The sequence below is a fragment of the Gnatocerus cornutus genome, unplaced genomic scaffold (genome assembly GCF_029298725.1).
Source record: "Gnatocerus cornutus isolate USDA-ARS CGAHR unplaced genomic scaffold, icGnaCorn1.1 ctg00000021.1, whole genome shotgun sequence".
Lineage (NCBI taxonomy): Eukaryota > Metazoa > Arthropoda > Insecta > Coleoptera > Tenebrionidae > Gnatocerus > Gnatocerus cornutus.
The window spans coordinates 5,738,641-5,764,150 of record NW_028275373.1 but is presented as its reverse complement, the minus strand read 5'-3'; positions in this window follow the sequence as shown (position 1 = coordinate 5,764,150).

The following is a 25,510-nucleotide window of genomic DNA, read 5'->3' as shown; positions in this document are numbered from 1 at the left end:
GAGCACGAAATCTACAAAATCATCACTTTTTACCAAGATTCAACGGCTGAATTGCAAGAAAACAGCAGAATTCTGCACGAAATCATCTAAATTCTTAAAGAAAACCGCATATTTCGATGCAAAACGACGATTTCTCGCCGATTTTCGTTGTTTTCTGGCTTGAATTCGCAAAGAAGAGCACGAAATCTACAAAATCATGACTTTTTACCAAGATTCAACGGCTGAATTGCAAGAAAACAGCAGAATTCTGTACGAAATCATCAAAATTCTTAGAGAAAACCGCATATTTCGATGCAAAACGACGATTTCTCGCTGATTTTCGTTGTTTTCTATCTTGAATTTGCAAAGAAGAACACGAAATCTACAAAATCATGACTTTTTATCAAGATTCAACGGCTGAATTGCAAGAAAACAGCAGAATTCTGCACGAAATCGTCAAAATTCTTAGGGAAAACCGCATATTTCGATGCAAAACGACGATTTCTCGCCGATTTTCGTTGTTTTCTATCTTGAATTCGCCAAGAAGAGCCCGAAATCTACAAAATCATGACATTTTACCTAGATTCAACGGCTGAGTTGCAAGAAAACAGCAGAATTCTGCACGAAATCATCAAAATTCTTACAGAAAACCGCATATTTCGATGCAAAACGACGATTTCTCGCCGATTTTCGTTGTTTTCTGGCTTGAATTCGCAAAGAAGAGCACGAAATCTACAAAATCATGACTTTTTACCAAGATTCAACGGCTGAATTGCAAGAAGCCGAATTCTGCACGAAATCATCAAAATTCTCACAGAAAACCGCATATTTCGATGCAAAACAACGATTTCTCGCCGAGTTTCGTTGTTTTCTGGCTTGAATTCGCAAAAAAGAGCACGAAATCTACAAAATCATCACTTTTTAACAAGATTCTACGGCTGAATTGCAAGAAAACAGCAGCATTCTGCACGAAATCGCCAAAATTCTTAGAGAAAACCGCATATTTCGATGCAAAACGACGATTTCTCGCCAATTTTCGTTGTTTTCTGGCTTGAATTCGCAAAGAAGAGCACGAAATCTACAAAATCATGACTTTTTACCAAGATTCAACGGCTGAATTGCAAGAAAACAGCAGAATTCTGCACGAAATCATCAAAATTCTTACAGAAAACCGCATATTTCGATGCAAAACGACGATTTCTCGCCGATTTTCGTTGTTTTCTGGCATACATTCGCAAAGAAGAGCACGAAATCTACAAAATCATGACTTTTTACCAAGATTCAACAACTGAATTGCAAGAAAACAGCAGAATTCTGCACGAGATCATCAAAATTCTTAGAGAAAACCGCATATTTCGATGCAAAACGACGATTTCTCGCTGATTTTCGTTGTTTTCTATCTTGAATTTGCAAAGAAGAGCACTAAATCTACAAAATCATGACTTTTTACCAAGATTCAACGGCTGAATTGCAAGAAAAAAGCAGAATTCTGCACGAAATCGTCAAAATTCTTAGAGAAAACCGCATATTTCGATGCAAAACGACGATTTCTCGCCGATTTTCGTTGTTTTCTGGCTTGAATTCGCAAAGAAGAGCACGAAATCTACAAAATCATCACTTTTTACCAAGATTCAACGGCTGAATTGCAAGAAAACAGCAGAATTCTGCACGAAATCATCAAAATTCTTAGAGAAAACCGCATATTTCGATGTAAAACGACGATTTCTCGCCGATTTTCGTGGTTTTCTGGCTTGAATTCGCAAAGAAGAGCACGAAATCTACAAAATCATGACTTTTTACCAAGATTCAACGGCTGAATTGCAAGAAAACAGCAGAATTCTGCACGAAATCATCAAAATTCTTAGAGAAAACTGCATATTTCGATGCAAAACAACGATTTCTCGCCGATTTTCGTTGTTTTCTATCTTGAATTCACCAAGAAGAGCACGAAATCAACAAAATCATGACTTTTTACCATGATTCAACGGCTGAATTGCAAGAAAACAGCAGAATTCTGCACGAAATCGTCAAAATTCTTAGAGAAAACCGCATATTTCGATGCAAAACGACGATTTCTCGCCGATTTTCGTTCTTTTCTGGGTTGAATTCGCAAAGAAGTGCACGAAATCTACAAAATCTTCACTTTTTACCAAGATTCAACGGCTGAATTGCAAGAAAACAGCAGAATTCTGCACGAAATTTTCAAAATTCTTAGAGAAAACCGCATATTTCGATGCAAAACGACGATTTCTCGCTGATTTTTGTTGTTTTCTATCTTGAATTCGCAAAGAAGAGCACGGAATCTACAAAATCAAGACTTTTTACCAAGATTCAACGGCTGAATTGCAAGAACACAGCAGATTTCTGCACGAACTCATCAAAATTCTTACAGAAAACCGCATATTTCGATGCAAAACAACGATTTCTCGCCGATTTTCGTTGTTTTCTGGCTTGAATTCGCAAAGAAGAGCACGAAATCTACAAAATCATCACTTTTTACCAAGATTCTACGGCTGAATTGCAAGAAAACAGCAGAATTTTGCACGAAATCATCTAAATTCTTACAGAAAACCGCATATTTCGATGCAAAACGACGATTTCTCGCCGATTTTCGTTGTTTTCTGGCTTGAATTCGCAAAGAAGAGCACGAAATCTACAAAATCATGACTTTTTACCAAGATTCAACGGCTGAATTGCAAGAAAACAGCAGAATTCTGCACGAAATCATCAAAATTCTTAGAGAAAACTGCATATTTCGATGCAAAACAACGATTTCTCGCCGATTTTCGTTGTTTTCTGTCTTGAATTCGCCAAGAAGAGCACGAAATCTACAAAATCATGACTTTTTACCTAGATTCAACGGCTGAATTGCAAGAAAACAGCAGAATTCTGCACGAAATCATCAAAATTCTTACAGAAAACCGCATATTTCGATGCAAAACGACGATTTCTCGCCGATTTTCGTTGTTTTCTGGCTTGAATTCGCAAAGAAGAGCACGAAATCTACAAAATCATGACTTTTTACCAAGATTCAACATCTGAATTGCAAGAAAACAGCAAAATTCTGCACGAAATCCACAAAATTCTTAGAGAAAACCGCATATTTCGATGCAAAACGACGATTTCTCGCCGATTTTCGTGGTTTTCTGGCTTGAATTCTCAAAGAAGAGCACGAAATCTACAAAATCATGACTTTTTACCAAGATTCAACGGCTGAATTGCGAGAAAACAGCAGAATTCTGCACGAAATCATGAAAATTCGTACAGAAAACCGCATTTTTCGATGTAAAACGACGATTTCTCGCCGATTTTCGTTGTTTTCTGGCTTGAATTCGCAAAGAAGAGCACGAAATCTACAAAATCATGACTTTTTACCAAGATTCATCGGCTGAATTGCAAGAAAACAGCAGAATTCTGCACGAAATCATCAAAATTCTTACAGAAAACCGCATATTTCGATGCAAAACAACGATTTTTCGCCGATTTTCGTTGTTTTCTGGTTTGAATTCGCAAAGTAGAGCACGAAATCTACAAAATCATCACTTTTTACCAAGATTCTACGGCTGAATTGCAAGAAAACAGCAGAATTCTGCACGAAATCATCAAAATTCTTACAGAAAACCGCATATTTCGATGCAAAACGACGATTTCTCGCCGATTTTCGATGTTTTCTGGCTTGAATTCGCAAAGAAGAGCACGAAATCTACAAAATCATCACTTTTTACCAAGATTCAGCGGCTGAATTGCAAGAAAACAGCAGAATTCTGCACGAAATCATCAAAATTCTTAGAGAAAACCGCATATTTCGATGCAAAACGACGATTTCTCGCTGATTTTCGTTGTTTTCTATCTTGAATTCGCAAAGAAGAGCACGGAATCTACAAAATCATGACTTTTTACCAAGATTCAACGGCTGAATTGCAAGAACACAGCAGAATTCTGCACGAACTCATCAAAATTCTTACAGAAAACCGCATATTTCGATGCAAAACAACGATTTCTCGCCGATTTTCGTTGTTTTCTGGCCTGAATTCGCAAAGAAGAGCACGAAATCTACAAAATCATCACTTTTTACCAAGATTCTACGGCTGAATTGCAAGAAAACAGCAGAATTTTGCACGAAATCATCAAAATTCTTACAGAAAATCGCATATTTCGATGCAAAACGACGATTTCTCGCCGATTTTCGTTGTTTTCTGGCTTGAATTCGCAAAGAAGAGCACGAAATCTACAAAATCATGACTTTTTACCAAGATTCAACGGCTGAATTGCAAGAAAACAGCAGAATTCTGCACGAAATCATCAAAATTCTTAGAGAAAACTGCATATTTCGATGCAAAACAACGATTTCTCGCCGATTTTCGTTGTTTTCTGTCTTGAATTCGCCAAGAAGAGCACGAAATCTACAAAATCATGACTTTTTACCTAGATTCAACGGCTGAATTGCAAGAAAACAGCAGAATTCTGCACGAAATCATCAAAATTCTTACAGAAAACCGCATATTTCGATGCAAAACGACAATTTCTCGCCGATTTTCGTTGTTTTCTGGCTTGAATTCGCAAAGAAGAGCACGAAATCTACAAAATCATGACTTTTTACCAAGATTCAACATCTGAATTGCAAGAAAACAGCAGAATTCTGCACGAAATCCACAAAATTCTTAGAGAAAACCGCATATTTCCATGCAAAACGACGATTTCTCGCCGATTTTCGTGGTTTTCTGGCTTGAATTCGCAAAGAAGAGCACGAAATCTACAAAATCATGACTTTTTACCAAGATTCAACGGCTGAATTGCGAGAAAACAGCAGAATTCTGCACGAAATCATGAAAATTCGTACAGAAAACCGCATTTTTCGATGCAAAACGACGATTTCTCGCCGATTTTCGTTGTTTTCTGGCTTGAATTCGCAAAGAAGAGCACGAAATCTACAAAATCATGACTTTTTACCAAGATTCATCGGCTGAATTGCAAGAAAACAGCAGAATTCTGCACGAAATCATCAAAATTCTTACAGAAAACCGCATTTTTCGATGCAAAACGACGATTTCTCGCCGATTTTCGTTGTTTTCTGGCATGAATTCGCAAAGAAGAGCACGAAATCTACAAAATCATGACTTTTTACCAAGATTCAACGGCTGAATTGCAAGAAAACAGCAGAATTCTGCACGAAATCATCAAAATTCTTAGAGAAAACCGCATATTTCGATGCAAAACGACGATTTCTCGCTGATTTTCGTTGTTTTCTATCTTGAATTTGCAAAGAAGAACACGAAATCTACAAAATCATGACTTTTTATCAAGATTCAACGGCTGAATTGCAAGAAAACAGCAGAATTCTGCACGAAATCGTCAAAATTCTTAGGGAAAACCGCATATTTCGATGCAAAACGACGATTTCTCGCCGATTTTCGTTGTTTTCTATCTTGAATTCGCCAAGAAGAGCCCGAAATCTACAAAATCATGACATTTTACCTAGATTCAACGGCTGAGTTGCAAGAAAACAGCAGAATTCTGCACGAAATCATCAAAATTCTTACAGAAAACCGCATATTTCGATGCAAAACGACGATTTCTCGCCGATTTTCGTTGTTTTCTGGCTTGAATTCGCAAAGAAGAGCACGAAATCTACAAAATCATGACTTTTTACCAAGATTCAACGGCTGAATTGCAAGAAGCCGAATTCTGCACGAAATCATCAAAATTCTCACAGAAAACCGCATATTTCGATGCAAAACAACGATTTCTCGCCGAGTTTCGTTGTTTTCTGGCTTGAATTCGCAAAAAAGAGCACGAAATCTACAAAATCATCACTTTTTAACAAGATTCTACGGCTGAATTGCAAGAAAACAGCAGCATTCTGCACGAAATCGCCAAAATTCTTAGAGAAAACCGCATATTTCGATGCAAAACGACGATTTCTCGCCAATTTTCGTTGTTTTCTGGCTTGAATTCGCAAAGAAGAGCACGAAATCTACAAAATCATGACTTTTTACCAAGATTCAACGGCTGAATTGCAAGAAAACAGCAGAATTCTGCACGAAATCATCAAAATTCTTACAGAAAACCGCATATTTCGATGCAAAACGACGATTTCTCGCCGATTTTCGTTGTTTTCTGGCATACATTCGCAAAGAAGAGCACGAAATCTACAAAATCATGACTTTTTACCAAGATTCAACAACTGAATTGCAAGAAAACAGCAGAATTCTGCACGAGATCATCAAAATTCTTAGAGAAAACCGCATATTTCGATGCAAAACGACGATTTCTCGCTGATTTTCGTTGTTTTCTATCTTGAATTTGCAAAGAAGAGCACTAAATCTACAAAATCATGACTTTTTACCAAGATTCAACGGCTGAATTGCAAGAAAACAGCAGAATTCTGCACGAAATCATCAAAATTCTTAGAGAAAACTGCATATTTCGATGCAAAACAACGATTTCTCGCCGATTTTCGTTGTTTTCTGGCTTGAATTCGCAAAGAAGAGCACGAAATCTACAAAATCATCACTTTTTACCAAGATTCAACGGCTGAATTGCAAGAAAAAAGCAGAATTCTGCACGAAATCGTCAAAATTCTTAGAGAAAACCGCATATTTCGATGCAAAACGACGATTTCTAGCCGATTTTCGTTGTTTTCTGGCTTGAATTCGCAAAGAAGAGCACGAAATCTACAAAATCATCACTTTTTACCAAGATTCAACGGCTGAATTGCAAGAAAACAGCAGAATTCTGCACGAAATCATCAAAATTCTTAGAGAAAACCGCATATTTCGATGTAAAACGACGATTTCTCGCCGATTTTCGTGGTTTTCTGGCTTGAATTCGCAAAGAAGAGCACGAAATCTACAAAATCATGACTTTTTACCAAGATTCAACGGCTGAATTGCAAGAAAACAGCAGAATTCTGCACGAAATCATCAAAATTCTTAGAGAAAACTGCATATTTCGATGCAAAACAACGATTTCTCGCCGATTTTCGTTGTTTTCTATCTTGAATTCACCAAGAAGAGCACGAAATCAACAAAATCATGACTTTTTACCATGATTCAACGGCTGAATTGCAAGAAAACAGCAGAATTCTGCACGAAATCGTCAAAATTCTTAGAGAAAACCGCATATTTCGATGCAAAACGACGATTTCTCGCCGATTTTCGTTCTTTTCTGGGTTGAATTCGCAAAGAAGTGCACGAAATCTACAAAATCTTCACTTTTTACCAAGATTCAACGGCTGAATTGCAAGAAAACAGCAGAATTCTGCACGAAATTTTCAAAATTCTTAGAGAAAACCGCATATTTCGATGCAAAACGACGATTTCTCGCTGATTTTTGTTGTTTTCTATCTTGAATTCGCAAAGAAGAGCACGGAATCTACAAAATCAAGACTTTTTACCAAGATTCAACGGCTGAATTGCAAGAACACAGCAGATTTCTGCACGAACTCATCAAAATTCTTACAGAAAACCGCATATTTCGATGCAAAACAACGATTTCTCGCCGATTTTCGTTGTTTTCTGGCTTGAATTCGCAAAGAAGAGCACGAAATCTACAAAATCATCACTTTTTACCAAGATTCTACGGCTGAATTGCAAGAAAACAGCAGAATTTTGCACGAAATCATCTAAATTCTTACAGAAAACCGCATATTTCGATGCAAAACGACGATTTCTCGCCGATTTTCGTTGTTTTCTGGCTTGAATTCGCAAAGAAGAGCACGAAATCTACAAAATCATGACTTTTTACCAAGATTCAACGGCTGAATTGCAAGAAAACAGCAGAATTCTGCACGAAATCATCAAAATTCTTAGAGAAAACTGCATATTTCGATGCAAAACAACGATTTCTCGCCGATTTTCGTTGTTTTCTGTCTTGAATTCGCCAAGAAGAGCACGAAATCTACAAAATCATGACTTTTTACCTAGATTCAACGGCTGAATTGCAAGAAAACAGCAGAATTCTGCACGAAATCATCAAAATTCTTACAGAAAACCGCATATTTCGATGCAAAACGACGATTTCTCGCCGATTTTCGTTGTTTTCTGGCTTGAATTCGCAAAGAAGAGCACGAAATCTACAAAATCATGACTTTTTACCAAGATTCAACATCTGAATTGCAAGAAAACAGCAAAATTCTGCACGAAATCCACAAAATTCTTAGAGAAAACCGCATATTTCGATGCAAAACGACGATTTCTCGCCGATTTTCGTGGTTTTCTGGCTTGAATTCTCAAAGAAGAGCACGAAATCTACAAAATCATGACTTTTTACCAAGATTCAACGGCTGAATTGCGAGAAAACAGCAGAATTCTGCACGAAATCATGAAAATTCGTACAGAAAACCGCATTTTTCGATGTAAAACGACGATTTCTCGCCGATTTTCGTTGTTTTCTGGCTTGAATTCGCAAAGAAGAGCACGAAATCTACAAAATCATGACTTTTTACCAAGATTCATCGGCTGAATTGCAAGAAAACAGCAGAATTCTGCACGAAATCATCAAAATTCTTACAGAAAACCGCATATTTCGATGCAAAACAACGATTTTTCGCCGATTTTCGTTGTTTTCTGGTTTGAATTCGCAAAGTAGAGCACGAAATCTACAAAATCATCACTTTTTACCAAGATTCTACGGCTGAATTGCAAGAAAACAGCAGAATTCTGCACGAAATCATCAAAATTCTTACAGAAAACCGCATATTTCGATGCAAAACGACGATTTCTCGCCGATTTTCGATGTTTTCTGGCTTGAATTCGCAAAGAAGAGCACGAAATCTACAAAATCATCACTTTTTACCAAGATTCAGCGGCTGAATTGCAAGAAAACAGCAGAATTCTGCACGAAATCATCAAAATTCTTAGAGAAAACCGCATATTTCGATGCAAAACGACGATTTCTCGCTGATTTTCGTTGTTTTCTATCTTGAATTCGCAAAGAAGAGCACGGAATCTACAAAATCATGACTTTTTACCAAGATTCAACGGCTGAATTGCAAGAACACAGCAGAATTCTGCACGAACTCATCAAAATTCTTACAGAAAACCGCATATTTCGATGCAAAACAACGATTTCTCGCCGATTTTCGTTGTTTTCTGGCCTGAATTCGCAAAGAAGAGCACGAAATCTACAAAATCATCACTTTTTACCAAGATTCTACGGCTGAATTGCAAGAAAACAGCAGAATTTTGCACGAAATCATCAAAATTCTTACAGAAAATCGCATATTTCGATGCAAAACGACGATTTCTCGCCGATTTTCGTTGTTTTCTGGCTTGAATTCGCAAAGAAGAGCACGAAATCTACAAAATCATGACTTTTTACCAAGATTCAACGGCTGAATTGCAAGAAAACAGCAGAATTCTGCACGAAATCATCAAAATTCTTAGAGAAAACTGCATATTTCGATGCAAAACAACGATTTCTCGCCGATTTTCGTTGTTTTCTGTCTTGAATTCGCCAAGAAGAGCACGAAATCTACAAAATCATGACTTTTTACCTAGATTCAACGGCTGAATTGCAAGAAAACAGCAGAATTCTGCACGAAATCATCAAAATTCTTACAGAAAACCGCATATTTCGATGCAAAACGACAATTTCTCGCCGATTTTCGTTGTTTTCTGGCTTGAATTCGCAAAGAAGAGCACGAAATCTACAAAATCATGACTTTTTACCAAGATTCAACATCTGAATTGCAAGAAAACAGCAGAATTCTGCACGAAATCCACAAAATTCTTAGAGAAAACCGCATATTTCCATGCAAAACGACGATTTCTCGCCGATTTTCGTGGTTTTCTGGCTTGAATTCGCAAAGAAGAGCACGAAATCTACAAAATCATGACTTTTTACCAAGATTCAACGGCTGAATTGCGAGAAAACAGCAGAATTCTGCACGAAATCATGAAAATTCGTACAGAAAACCGCATTTTTCGATGCAAAACGACGATTTCTCGCCGATTTTCGTTGTTTTCTGGCTTGAATTCGCAAAGAAGAGCACGAAATCTACAAAATCATGACTTTTTACCAAGATTCATCGGCTGAATTGCAAGAAAACAGCAGAATTCTGCACGAAATCATCAAAATTCTTACAGAAAACCGCATTTTTCGATGCAAAACGACGATTTCTCGCCGATTTTCGTTGTTTTCTGGCATGAATTCGCAAAGAAGAGCACGAAATCTACAAAATCATGACTTTTTACCAAGATTCAACGGCTGAATTGCAAGAAAACAGCAGAATTCTGCACGAAATCATCAAAATTCTTAGAGAAAACCGCATATTTCGATGCAAAACGACGATTTCTCGCTGATTTTCGTTGTTTTCTATCTTGAATTTGCAAAGAAGAGCACTAAATCTACAAAATCATGACTTTTTCCCAAGATTCAACGGCTGAATTGCAAGAAAACAGCAGAATTTTGCACGAAATCGTCAAAATTCTTAGAGAAAACCGCATATTTCGATGCAAAACGACGATTTCTCGCCGATTTTCGTTGTTTTCTGGCTTGAATTCGCAAAGAAGAGCACGAAATCTACAAAATCATCACTTTTTACCAAGATTCAACGGCTGAATTGCAAGAAAACAGCAGAATTCTGCACGAAATCATCAAAATTCTTAGAGAAAACCGCATATTTCGATGTAAAACGACGATTTCTCGCCGATTTTCGTGGTTTTCTGGCTTGAATTCGCAAAGAAGAGCACGAAATCTACAAAATCATGACTTTTTACCAAGATTCAACGGCTGAATTGCAAGAAAACAGCAGAATTCTGCACGAAATCATCAAAATTCTTAGAGAAAACCGCATATTTCGATGCAAAACGACGATTTCTCGCTGATTTTCGTTGTTTTCTATCTTGAATTTGCAAAGAAGAGCACTAAATCTACAAAATCATGACTTTTTCCCAAGATTCAACGGCTGAATTGCAAGAAAACAGCAGAATTTTGCACGAAATCGTCAAAATTCTTAGAGAAAACCGCATATTTCGATGCAAAACGACGATTTCTCGCCGATTTTCGTTGTTTTCTGGCTTGAATTCGCAAAGAAGAGCACGAAATCTACAAAATCATGACTTTTTACCAAGATTCAACGGCTGAATTGCAAGAAAACAGCAGAATTCTGCACGAAATCATCAAAATTCTTACAGAAAACCGCATTTTTCGATGCAAAACGACGATTTCTCGCCGATTTTCGTTGTTTTCTGGCATGAATTCGCAAAGAAGAGCACGAAATCTACAAAATCATGACTTTTTACCAAGATTCAACGGCTGAATTGCAAGAAAACAGCAGAATTCTGCACGAAATCATCAAAATTCTTAGAGAAAACCGCATATTTCGATGCAAAACGACGATTTCTCGCTGATTTTCGTTGTTTTCTATCTTGAATTTGCAAAGAAGAGCACTAAATCTACAAAATCATGACTTTTTCCCAAGATTCAACGGCTGAATTGCAAGAAAACAGCAGAATTTTGCACGAAATCGTCAAAATTCTTAGAGAAAACCGCATATTTCGATGCAAAACGACGATTTCTCGCCGATTTTCGTTGTTTTCTGGCTTGAATTCGCAAAGAAGAGCACGAAATCTACAAAATCATCACTTTTTACCAAGATTCAACGGCTGAATTGCAAGAAAACAGCAGAATTCTGCACGAAATCATCAAAATTCTTAGAGAAAACCGCATATTTCGATGTAAAACGACGATTTCTCGCCGATTTTCGTGGTTTTCTGGCTTGAATTCGCAAAGAAGAGCACGAAATCTACAAAATCATGACTTTTTACCAAGATTCAACGGCTGAATTGCAAGAAGCAGAATTCTGCACGAAATCATCAAAATTCTTACAGAAAACCGCATATTTCGATGCAAAACGACGATTTCTCGCCGATTTTCGTTGTTTTCTGGCTTGAATTCGCAAAGAAGAGCACGACATCTAAAAATCATGACTTTTTACCAAGATTCAACGGCTGAATTGCAAGAAAACAGCAGAATTCTGCACGAAATCATCCAAATTCTTAGAGAAAACCGCATATTTCGATGCAAAACGACGATTTCTCGCTGATTTTCGTTGTTTTCTATCTTGAATTTGCAAAGAAGAGCACGAAATCTACAAAATCATGACTTTTTACCAAGATTCAACGGCTGAATTGCAAGAAAACAGCAGAATTCTGCACGAAATCATCAAAATTCTTAGAGAAAACTGCATATTTCGATGCAAAACAACGATTTCTCGCCGATTTTCGTTGTTTTCTATCTTGAATTCACCAAGAAGAGCACGAAATCAACAAAATCATGACTTTTTACCAAGATTCAACGGCTGAATTGCAAGAAAACAGCAGAATTCTGCACGAAATCGTCAAAATTCTTAGAGAAAACCGCATATTTCGATGCAAAACGACGATTTCTCGCCGATTTTCGTTGTTTTCTGGGTTGAATTTGCAAAGAAGTGCACGAAATCTACAAAATCTTCACTTTTTACCAAGATTCAACGGTTGAATTGCAAGAAAACAGCAGAATTCTGCACGAAATCTTCAAAATTCTTAGAGAAAACCGCATATTTCGATGCAAAACGACGATTTCTCGCCGATTTTCGTTGTTTTCTGGTTTGAATTCGCAAAGAAGAGCACGAAATCTACAAAATCATCACTTTTTACCAAGATTCAACGGCTGAATTGCAAGAAAACAGCAGAATTCTGCACGAAATCATCAAAATTCTTAGAGAAAACCGCATATTTCGATGCAAAACGACGATTTCTCGCTGATTTTCGTTGTTTTCTATCTTGAATTCGCAAAGAAGAGCACGGAATCTACAAAATCATGACTTTTTACCAAGATTCAACGGCTGAATTGCAAGAACACAGCAGAATTCTGCACGAACTCATCAAAATTCTTACAGAAAACCGCATATTTCGATGCAAAACAACGATTTCTCGCCGATTTTCGTTGTTTTCTGGCTTGAATTCGCAAAGAAGAGCACGAAATCTACAAAATCATCACTTTTTACCAAGATTCTACGGCTGAATTGCAAGAAAACAGCAGAATTTTGCACGAAATCATCAAAATTCTTACAGAAAACCGCATATTTCGATGCAAAACAACGATTTCTCGCCGATTTTCGTTGTTTTCTGTCTTGAATTCGCCAAGAAGAGCACGAAATCTACAAAATCATGACTTTTTACCTAGATTCAACGGCTGAATTGCAAGAAAACAGCAGAATTCTGCACGAAATCATCAAAATTCTTACAGAAAACCGCATATTTCGATGCAAAACGACGATTTCTCGCCGATTTTCGTTGTTTTCTGGCTTGAATTCGCAAAGAAGAGCACGAAATCTACAAAATCATGACTTTTTACCAAGATTCAACATCTGAATTGCAAGAAAACAGCAGAATTCTGCACGAAATCCACAAAATTCTTAGAGAAAACCGCATATTTCGATGCAAAACGACGATTTTTCGCCGATTTTCGTGGTTTTCTGGCTTGAATTCGCAAAGAAGAGCACGAAATCTACAAAATCATGACTTTTTACCAAGATTCAACGGCTGAATTGCAAGAAAACAGCAGAATTCTGCACGAAATCATCAAAATTCTTAGAGAAAACTGCATATTTCGATGCAAAACAACGATTTCTCGCCGATTTTCGTTGTTTTCTGTCTTGAATTCGCCAAGAAGAGCACGAAATCTACAAAATCATGACTTTTTACCTAGATTCAACAGCTGAATTGCAAGAAAACAGCAGAATTCTGCACGAAATCATCAAAATTCTTACAGAAAACCGCATATTTCGATGCAAATCGACAATTTCTCGCCGATTTTCGTTGTTTTCTGGCTTGAATTCGCAAAGAAGAGCACGAAATCTACAAAATCATGACTTTTTACCAAGATTCAACATCTGAATTGCAAGAAAACAGCAGAATTCTGCACGAAATCCACAAAATTCTTAGAGAAAACCGCATATTTCGATGCAAAACGACGATTTCTCGCCGATTTTCGTGGTTTTCTGGCTTGAATTCGCAAAGAAGAGCACGAAATCTACAAAATCATGACTTTTTACCAAGATTCAACGGCTGAATTGCGAGAAAACAGCAGAATTCTGCACGAAATCATGAAAATTCGTACAGAAAACCGCATTTTTCGATGCAAAACGACGATTTCTCGCCGATTTTCGTTGTTTTCTGGCTTGAATTCGCAAAGAAGAGCACGAAATCTACAAAATCATGACTTTTTACCAAGAGTCATCGGCTGAATTGCAAGAAAACAGCAGAATTCTGCACGAAATCATCAAAATTCTTACAGAAAACCGCATATTTCGATGCAAAACAACGATTTTTCGCCGATTTTCGTTGTTTTCTGGCTTGAATTCGCAAAAAAGAGCACGAAATCTACAAAATCATCACTTTTTACCAAGATTCTACGGCTGAATTGCAAGAAAACAGCAGAATTCTGCACGAAATCATCAAAATTCTTACAGAAAACCGCATATTTCGATGCAAAACGACGATTTCTCGCCGATTTTCGATGTTTTCTGGCTTGAATTCGCAAAGAAGAGCACGAAATCTACAAAATCATGACTTTTTACCAAAATTCAACGGCTGAATTGCAAGAAAACAGCAGAATTCTGCACAAAATCATCAAAATTCTTAGAGAAAACTGCATATTTCGATGCAAAACAACGATTTCTCGCCGATTTTCGTTGTTTTCTAAATTGAATTCGCCAAGAAGAGCACGAAATCTACATAATCATGACTTTTTACCTAGATTCAACAGCTGAATTGCAAGAAAACAGCAGAATTCTGTACGAAATCGTCAAAATTTTTACAGAAAACCGCATATTTCGATGCAAAACAACGATTTCTCGCCGATTTTCGTTGTTTTCTATCTTGAATTCGCCAAGAAGAGCACGAAATCTACAAAATCATGACTTCTTACCTAGATTCAACGGCTGGATTGCAAGAAAACAGCAGAATTCTGCACGAAATCATCAAAATTCTTACAGAAAACCGCATATTTCGATGCAAAACGACGTTTTCTCGCCGATTTTCGTTGTTTTCTGGCTTGAATTCGCAAAGAAGAGCACGAAATCTACAAAATCATGACTTTTTACCAAGATTCAACGGCTGAATTGCAAGAAAACAGCAGAATTCTGCACGAAATCATCAAAATTCTTAGAGAAAACTGCATATTTCGATGCAAAACAACGATTTCTCGCCGATTTTCGTTGTTTTCTAAATTGAATTCGCCAAGAAGAGCACGAAATCTACAAAATCATGACTTTTTACCTAGATTCAACGGCTGAATTGCAAGAAAACAGCAGAATTCTGTACGAAATCGTCAAAATTTTTACAGAAAACCGCATATTTCGATGCAGAACAACGATTTTTCGCCGATTTTCGTTGTTTTCTATCTTGAATTCGCCAAGAAGAGCACGAAATCTACAAAATCATGACTTTTTACCTAGATTCAACGGCTGAATTGCAAGAAAACAGCAGAATTCTGCACGAAATCATCAAAATTCTTACAGAAAACCGCATATTTCGATGCAAAACGACGATTTCTCGCCAATTTTCGTTGTTTTCTGGCTTGAATTCGCAAAGAAGAGCACGAAATCTACAAGATCATGACTTTTTACCAAGATTCAACGGCTGAATTGCAAGAAAACAGCAGAATTCTGCACGAAATCATCAAAATTCTTAGAGAAAACCGCATATTTCGATGCAAAACGACGATTTCTCGCCGATTTTCGTTGTTTTCTGGCTTGAATTCGCAAAGAAGAGCACGAAATCTACAAAATCATCACTTTTTACCAAGATTCAACGGCTGAATTGCAAGAAAACAGCAGAATTATGCACGAAATCATCAAAATTCTTAGAGAAAACCGCATATTTCGATGCAAAACGACGATTTCTCGCTGATTTTCGTTGTTTTCTATCTTGAATTCGCAAAGAAGAGCACGGAATCTACAAAATCATGACTCTTTACCAAGATTCAACAGCTGAATTGCAAGAAAACAGCAGAATTCTGCACGAAATCATCAAAATTCTTACAGAAAACCGCATATTTCGATGCAAAACAACGATTTCTCGCCGATTTTCGTTGTTTTCTGGCTTGAATTCGCAAAGAAGAGCACGAAATCTACAAAATCATCACTTTTTACCAAGACTCTACGGCTGAATTGCAAGAAAACAGCAGAATTCTGCACGAAATCATCAAAATTCTTACAGAAAACCGCATATTTCGATGCAAAACGACGATTTCTCACCGATTTTCGTTGTTTTCTGGCTTGAATTCGCAAAGAAGAGCACGAAATCTACAAAACCATGACTTTTTACCAAGATTCAACGGCTGAATTGCTAGAAAACAGCAGAATTCTGCACGAAATCATGAAAATTCTTAGAGAAAACTGCATATGTCGATGCAAAACAACGATTTCTCGCCGATTTTCGTTGTTTTCTAAATTGAATTCGCCAAGAAGAGCACGAAATCTACATAATCATGACTTTTTACCTAGATTCAACGGCTGAATTGCAAGAAAACAGCAGAATTCTGTACGAAATCGTCAAAATTTTTACAGAAAACCGCATATTTCGATGCAAAACGACGATTTCTCGCCGATTTTCGTTGTTTTCTGGCTTGAATTCGCAAAGAAGAGCACGAAATCTACAAAATCATGATTTTTTACCAAGATTCAACGGCTGAATTGCGAGAAAACAGCAGAATTCTGCACGAAATCATGAAAATTCTTACAGAAAACCGCATTTTTCGATGCAAAACGAAGATTTCTCGCCGATTTTCGTTGTTTTCTGGCTTGAATTCGCAAAGAAGAGCACGAAATCTACAAAATCATGACTTTTTACCAAGATTCAACGACTGAATTGCAAGAAAACAGCAGAATTCTGCACGAAATCATCAAAATTCTTACAGAAAACCGCATATTTCGATGCAAAACAACGATTTTTCGCCGATTTTCGTTGTTTTCTGGCTTGAATTTGCAAAGAAGAGCACGAAATCTACAAAATCATGACTTTTTACCAAGATTCAACGGCTGAATTGCAAGAAAACAGCAGAATTCTGCACGAAATCATCAAAATTCTTAGAGAAAACTGCATATTTCGATGCAAAACAACGATTTCTCGCCGATTTTCGTTGTTTTCTAAATTGAATTCGCCAAGAAGAGCACGAAATCTACAAAATCATGACTTTTTACCTAGATTCAACGGCTGAATTGCAAGAAAACAGCAGAATTCTGTACGAAATCGTCAAAATTTTTACAGAAAACCGCATATTTCGATGCAGAACAACGATTTCTCGCCGATTTTCGTTGTTTTCTATCTTGAATTCGCCAAGAAGAGCACGAAATCTACAAAATCATGACTTTTTACCTAGATTCAACGGCTGAATTGCAAGAAAACAGCAGAATTCTGCACGAAATCATCAAAATTTTTACAGAAAACCGCATATTTCGATGCAAAACGACGATTTCCCGCCGATTTTCGTTGTTTTCTGGCTTGAATTCGCAAAGAAGAGCACGAAATCTACATGATCATGACTTTTTACCAAGATTCAACGGCTGAATTGCAAGAAAACAGCAGAATTCTGCACGAAATCATCAAAATTCTTAGAGAAAACCGCATATTTCGATGCAAAACGACGATTTCTCGCCGATTTTCGTTGTTTTCTGGCTTGAATTCGCAAAGAAGAGCACGAAATCTACAAAATCATCATTTTTTACCAAGATTCAACGGCTGAATTGCAAGAAAACAGCAGAATTCTGCACGAAATCATCAAAATTCTTAGAGAAAACCGCATATTTCGATGCAAAACGACGATTTCTCGCTGATTTTCGTTGTTTTCTATCTTGAATTCGCAAAGAAGAGCACGGAATCTTTAAAATCATGACTCTTTACCAAGATTCAACGGCTGAATTGCAAGAAAACAGCAGAATTCTGCACGAAATCATCAAAATTCTTACAGAAAACCGCATATTTCGATGCAAAACAACGATTTCTCGCCGATTTTCGTTGTTTTCTGGCTTGAATTCGCAAAGAAGAGCACGAAATCTACAAAATCATCACTTTTTACCAAGACTCTACGGCTGAATTGCAAGAAAACAGCAGAATTCCGCACGAAATCATCAAAATTCTTACAGAAAACCGCATATTTCGATGCAAAACGACGATTTCTCGCCGATTTTCGTTGTTTTCTGGCTTGAATTCGCAAAGAAGAGCACGAAATCTACAAAACCATGACTTTTTACCAAGATTCAACGGCTGAATTGCAAGAAAACAGCAGAATTCTGCACGCAATCATCAAAATTCTTACAGAAAACCGCATATTTCGATGCAAAACAACGATTTTTCGCCGATTTTCGTTGTTTTCTGGCTTGAATTCGCAAAGAAGAGCACGAAATCTACAAAATCATGACTTTTTACCAAGATTCAACGGCTGAATTGCAAGAAAACAGCAGAATTCTGCACGAAATCATCAAAATTCTTAGAGAAAACTGCATATTTCGATGCAAAACAACGATTTCTCGCCGATTTTCGTTGTTTTCTAAATTGAATTCGCCAAGAAAAGCACGAAATCTACAAAATCATGACTTTTTACCTAGATTCAACGGCTGAATTGCAAGAAAACAGCAGAATTCTGTACGAAATCGTCAAAATTTTTACAGAAAACCGCATATTTCGATGCAGAACAACGATTTCTCGCCGATTTTCGTTGTTTTCTATCTTGAATTCGCCAAGAAGAGCACGAAATCTACAAAATCATGACTTTTTACCTAGATTCAACGGCTGAATTGCAAGAAAACAGCAGAATTCTGCACGAAATCATCAAAATTTTTACAGAAAACCGCATATTTCGATGCAAAACGACGATTTCCCGCCAATTTTCGTTGTTATCTGGCTTGAATTCGCAAAGAAGAGCACGAAATCTACATGATCATGACTTTTTACCAAGATTCAACGGCTGAATTGCAAGAAAACAGCAGAATTCTGCACGAAATCATCAAAATTCTTAGAGAAAACCGCATATTTCGATGCAAAACGACGATTTCTCGCCGATTTTCGTTGTTTTCTGGCTTGAATTCGCAAAGAAGAGCACGAAATCTACAAAATCATCACTTTTTACCAAGATTCAACGGCTGAGTTGCAAGAAAACAGCAGAATTCTGCACGAAATCATCAAAATTCTTAGAGAAAACCGCATATTTCGATGCAAAACGACGATTTCTCGCTGATTTTCGTTGTTTTCTATTTTGAATTCGCAAAGAAGAGCACGGAATCTTTAAAATCATGACTCTTTACCAAGATTCAACGGCTGAATTGCAAGAAAACAGCAGAATTCTGCACGAAATCATCAAAATTCTTACAGAAAACCGCATATTTCGATGCAAAACAACGATTTCTCGCCGATTTTCGTTGTTTTCTGGCTTGAATTCGCAAAGAAGAGCACGAAATCTACAAAATCATCACTTTTTACCAAGACTCTACGGCTGAATTGCAAGAAAACAGCAGAATTCTGCACGAAATCATCAAAATTCTTACAGAAAACCGCATATTTCGATGCAAAACGACGATTTCTCGCCGATTTTCGTTGTTTTCTGGCTTGAATTCGCAAAGAAGAGCACGAAATCTACAAAACCATGACTTTTTACCAAGATTCAACGGCTGAATTGCAAGAAAACAGCAGAATTCTGCACGAAATCATCAAAATTCTTAGAGAAAACTGCATATTTCGATGCAAAACAACGATTTCTCGCCGATTTTCGTTGTTTTCTATCTTGAATTCGCCAAGAAGAGCACGAAATCTACAAAATCATGACTTTTTACCTAGATTCAACGGCTAAATTGCAAGAAAACAGCAGAATTCTGCACGAAATTATCAATATTCTTACAGAGAACCGCATATTTCGATGCAAAACGACGATTTCTCGCCGATTTTCGTTGTTTTCTGGCTTGAATTCGCAAAGACGAGCACGAAATCTACAAAATCATGACTTTTTACCAAGATTCAACGGCTGAATTGCAAGAAAACCGCAGAATTCTGCACGAAATCATCAAAATTCTTAGAGAAAACTGCATATTTCGATGCAAAACAACGATTTCTCGCCGATTTTCGTTGTTTTCTATCTTGAATTCGCCAAGAAGAGCACGAAATCTACAAAATCATCACTTTTTACCAAGATTCTACGGCAGAATTGCAAGAAAACAGCAGAATTCTGCACGAAATCATCAATATTCTTACAGAGAACCGCATATTTCGATGCAAAACGACGATTTCTCGCCGATTTTCGTTGTTTTCTGGCTTGAATTCGCAAAGACGAGCACAAAATCTACAAAATCATGACTTTTTACCAAGATTCAACGGCTGAATTGCAAGAAAACCGCAGAATTCTGCACGAAATCATCAAAATTCTTACAGAAAACCGCATATTTCGATGCAAAACAACGATTTCTCGCCGATTTTCGTTGTTTTCTGGCTTGAATTCGCAAAGAAGAGCACGGAATCTACAAAATCATCACTTTTTACCAAGATTCTACGGCTGAATTGCAAGAAAACAGCAGAATTCTGCACGAAATCATCAAAATTCTTACAGAAAACCGCATATTTCGATGCAAAACGACGATTTCTCGCCGATTTTCGTTGTTTTCTGGCTTGAATTCGCAAAGAAGAGCACGAAATCTACAAAATCATGACTTTTTACCAAGATTCAACGGCTGAATTGCAAGAAAACAGCAGAATTCTCCACGAAATCATCAAAATTCTTAGAGAAAACTGCATATTTCGATGCAAAACAACGATTTCTCGCTGATTTTCGTTGTTTTCTATCTTGAATTCGCCAAGAAGATCACGAAATCTAAAAAATCATGACTTTTTACCTATTCAACGGCTGAATTGCAAGAAAACAGCAGAATTCTGCACGAAATCATCAAAATCCTCACATAAAACCGCATATTTCGATGCAAAACAACGATTTCTCGCCGATTTTCGTTGTTTTCTATCTTGAATTCGCTAAGAAGAGCACGAAATCTACAAAATCATGACTTTTTACCTAGATTCAACGGCTGAATTGCAAGAAAACAGCAGAATTCTGCACGAAATCATCAAAATTCTTACAGAAAACCGCATATTTCGATGCAAAACGACGATTTCCCGCCGATTTTCGTTGTTTTCTGGCTTGAATTCGCAAAGAAGAGCACGAAATCTACAAAATCATGTCTTTTTACCAAGATTCAACGGCTGAATTGCAAGAAAACAGCAGAATTCTGCACGAAATCATCAAAATTCTTACAGAAAACCGCATATTTCGATGCAAAACGACGATTTCTCGCCGATTTTCGTTGTTTTCTGGCATGAATTTGCAAAGAAGAGCACGAAATCTACAAAATCATGACTTTTTACCAAGATTCAACGGCTGAATTGCAAGAAAACAGCAGAATTCTGCACGAAATCATCAAAATTCTTAGAGAAAACCGCATATTTCGATGCAAAACGACGATTTCTCGCTGATTTTCGTTGTTTTCTATCTTGAATTCGCAATGAAGAGCACGGAATCTACAAAATCATGACTTTTTACCAAGATTCAACGGCTGAATTGCAAGAAAACAGCAGAATTCTGCACGAAATCATCAAAATTCTTACAGAAAACCGCATATTTCGATGCAAAACGACGATTTCTCGCCGATTTTCGTTGTTTTCTGGCTTGAATTTGCAAAGAAGAGCACGAAATCTACAAAATCATGACTTTTTACCAAGATTCAACGGCTGAATTGCAAGAAAACAGCAGAATTCTGCACGAAATCATCAAAATTCTTACAGAAAACCGCATATTTCGATGCAAAACGACGATTTCTCGCCGATTTTCGTTGTTTTCTGGCTTGAATTCGCAAAGAAGAGCACGAAATCTACAAAATCATGACTTTTTACCAAGATTCAACGGCTGAATTGCAAGAAAACAGCAGAATTCTGCACGAAATCATCAAAATTCTTACAGAAAACCGCATATTTCGATGCAAAACGACGATTTCTCGCCGATTTTCGTTGTTTTCTGGCTTGAATTCGCAAAGAAGAGCACGAAATCTACAAAATCATCACTTTTTACCAAGATTCAACGGCTGAATTGCAAGAAAACAGCAGAATTCTGCACGAAATCATCAAAATTCTTAGAGAAAACCGCATATTTCGATGCAAAACGCCGATTTCTCGCTGATTTTAGTTGTTTTCTATCTTGAATTCGCAAAGAAGAGCACGGAATCTCCAAAATCATGACTTTTTACCAAGATTCAACGGCTGAATTGCAAGAATACAGCAGAATTCTGCACGAAATCATCAAAATTCTTAGAGAAAACCGCATATTTCGATGCAAAACGACGATTTCTCGCCGATTTTCGTTGTTTTCTGGCTTGAATTCGCAAAGAAGAGCACGAAATCTACAAAATCATCACTTTTTACCAAGATCCAACGGCTGAATTGCAAGAAAACAGCAGAATTCTGCACGAACTCATCAAAATTCTTACAGAAAACCGCATATTTCGATGCAAAACGACGATTTCTCGCCGATTTTCGTTGTTTTTTGGCTTGAATTCGCAAAGAAGAGCACGAGATCTACAAAATCATGACTTTTTACCAAGATTCAACGGCTGAATTGCAAGAAAACAGCAGAATTCTGCACGAAATCATCAAAATTCTTAGAGAAAACCGCATATTTCGATGCAAAACGCCGATTTCTCGCTGATTTTAGTTGTTTTCTATCTTGAATTCGCAAAGAAGAGCACGAAATCTACAAAATCATGACTTTTTACCAAGATTCAACTGCTGAATTGCAAGAAAACAGCAGAATTCTGCACGAAATCATCAAAATTCTTAGAGAAAACCGCATATTTCGATGCAAAACGACGATTTCTCGCCGATTTTCGTTGTTTTCTGGCTTGAATTCGCAAAGAAGAGCACGAAATCTACAAAATCATCACTTTTTACCAAGATCCAACGGCTGAATTGCAAGAAAACAGCAGAATTCTGCACGAACTCATCAAAATTCTTAGAGAAAACCGCATATTTCGATGCAAAACGACGATTTCTCGCTGATTTTCGTTGTTTTCTATCTTGAATTCGCAAAGAAGAGCACGAAATCTACAAAACCATGACTTTTTACCAAGATTCAACGGCTGAATTGCGAGAAAACAGCAGAATTCTGCACGAAATCATCAAAATTCTTACAGAAAACCGCATATTTCGATGCAAAACGACGATTTCTCGCCGATTTTCGTTGTTTTCTGGCTTGAATTCGCAAAGAAGAGCACGAAATCTACAAAATCATGACTTTTTACCAAGATTCAACGGCTGAATTGCAAGAAAACAGCAGAATTCTGCACGAAATCATCAAAATTCTTACAGAAAACCGCATTTTTCGATGCAAAACGACGATTTCTCGCCGATTTTCGTTGTTTTCTGGCTTGAATTTGCAAAGAAGAGCACGAAATCTACAAAATCATGACTTTTTACCAAGATTCAACGGCTGAATTGCAAGAAAACAGCAGAATTCTGCACGAAATCATCAAAATTCTTACAGAAAACCGCATATTTCGATGCAAAACAACGATTTCTCGCCGATTTTCGTTGTTTTCTGGCTTGAATTCGCAAAGAAGAGCACGAAATCTACAAAACCATGACTTTTTACCAAGATTCAACGGCTGAATTGCAAGAAAACAGCAGAATTCTGCACGAAATCATCAAAATTCTTACAGAAAACCGCATTTTTCGATGCAAAACGACGATTTCTCGCCGATTTTCGTTGTTTTCTGGCTTGAATTCGCAAAGAAGAGCACGAAATCTACAAAATCATCACTTTTTACCAAGATCCAACGGCTGAATTGCAAGAAAACAGCAGAATTCTGCACGAACTCATCAAAATTCTTACAGAAAACCGCATATTTCGATGCAAAACGACGATTTCTCGCCGATTTTCGTTGTTTTCTGGCATGAATTCGCAAAGAAGAGCACGAAATCTACAAAATCATGACTTTTTACCAAGATTCAACGGCTGAATTGCAAGAAAACAGCAGAATTCTGCACGAAATCATCAAAATTCTTACAGAAAACCGCATTTTTCGATGCAAAACGACGATTTCTCGCCGATTTTCGTTGTTTTCTGGCTTGAATTTGCAAAGAAGAGCACGAAATCTACAAAATCATGACTTTTTACCAAGATTCAACGGCTGAATTGCAAGAAAACAGCAGAATTCTGCACGAAATCATCAAAATTCTTACAGAAAACCGCATATTTCGATGCAAAACAACGATTTCTCGCCGATTTTCGTTGTTTTCTGGCTTAAATTCGCAAAGAAGAGCACGAAATCTACAAAACCATGACTTTTTACCAAGATTCAACGGCTGAATTGCAAGAAAACAGCAGAATTCTGCACGAAATCATCAAAATTCTTACAGAAAACCGCATTTTTCGATGCAAAACGACGATTTCTCGCCGATTTTCGTTGTTTTCTGGCATGAATTTGCAAAGAAGAGCACGAAATCTACAAAATCATGACTTTTTACCAAGATTCAACGGCTGAATTGCAAGAAAACAGCAGAATTCTGCACGAAATCATCAAAATTCTTAGAGAAAACCGCATATTTCGATGCAAAACGCGGATTTCTCGCTGATTTTCGTTGTTTTCTATCTTGAATTCGCAAAGAAGAGCACGGAATCTACAAAATCATGACTTTTTACCAAGATTCAACGGCTGAATTGCACGAATACAGCAGAATTCTGCACGAAATCATCAAAATTCTTACAGAAAACCGCATATTTCGATGCAAAACGACGATTTCTCGCCGATTTTCGTTGTTTTCTGGCTTGAATTCGCAAAGAAGAGCACGAAATCTACAAAATCTTGAATTTTTACCAAGATTCAACGGCTGAATTGCAAGAAAACAGCAGAATTCTGCACGAAATCATCAAAATTCTTAGAGAAAACCGCATATTTCGATGCAAAACGACGATTTCTCGCCGATTTTCGTTGTTTTCTGGCTTGAATTCGCAAAGAAGAGCACGAAATCTACAAAATCATCACTTTTTACCAAGATCCAACGGCTGAATTGCAAGAAAACAGCAGAATTCTGCACGAACTCATCAAAATTCTTAGAGAAAACCGCATATTTCGATGCAAAACGACGATTTCTCGCTGATTTTCGTTGTTTTCTATCTTGAATTCGCAAAGAAGAGCACGAAATCTACAAAACCATGACTTTTTACCAAGATTCAACGGCTGAATTGCAAGAAAACAGCAGAATTCTGCACGAAATCATCAAAATTCTTACAGAAAACCGCATATTTCGATGCAAAACGACGATTTCTCGCCGATTTTCGTTGTTTTCTGGCTTGAATTTGCAAAGAAGAGCACGAAATCTACAAAATCATGACTTTTTACCAAGATTCAACGGCTGAATTGCAAGAAAACAGCAGAATTCTGCACGAAATCATCAAAATTCTTACAGAAAACCGCATTTTTCGATGCAAAACGACGATTTCTCGCCGATTTTCGTTG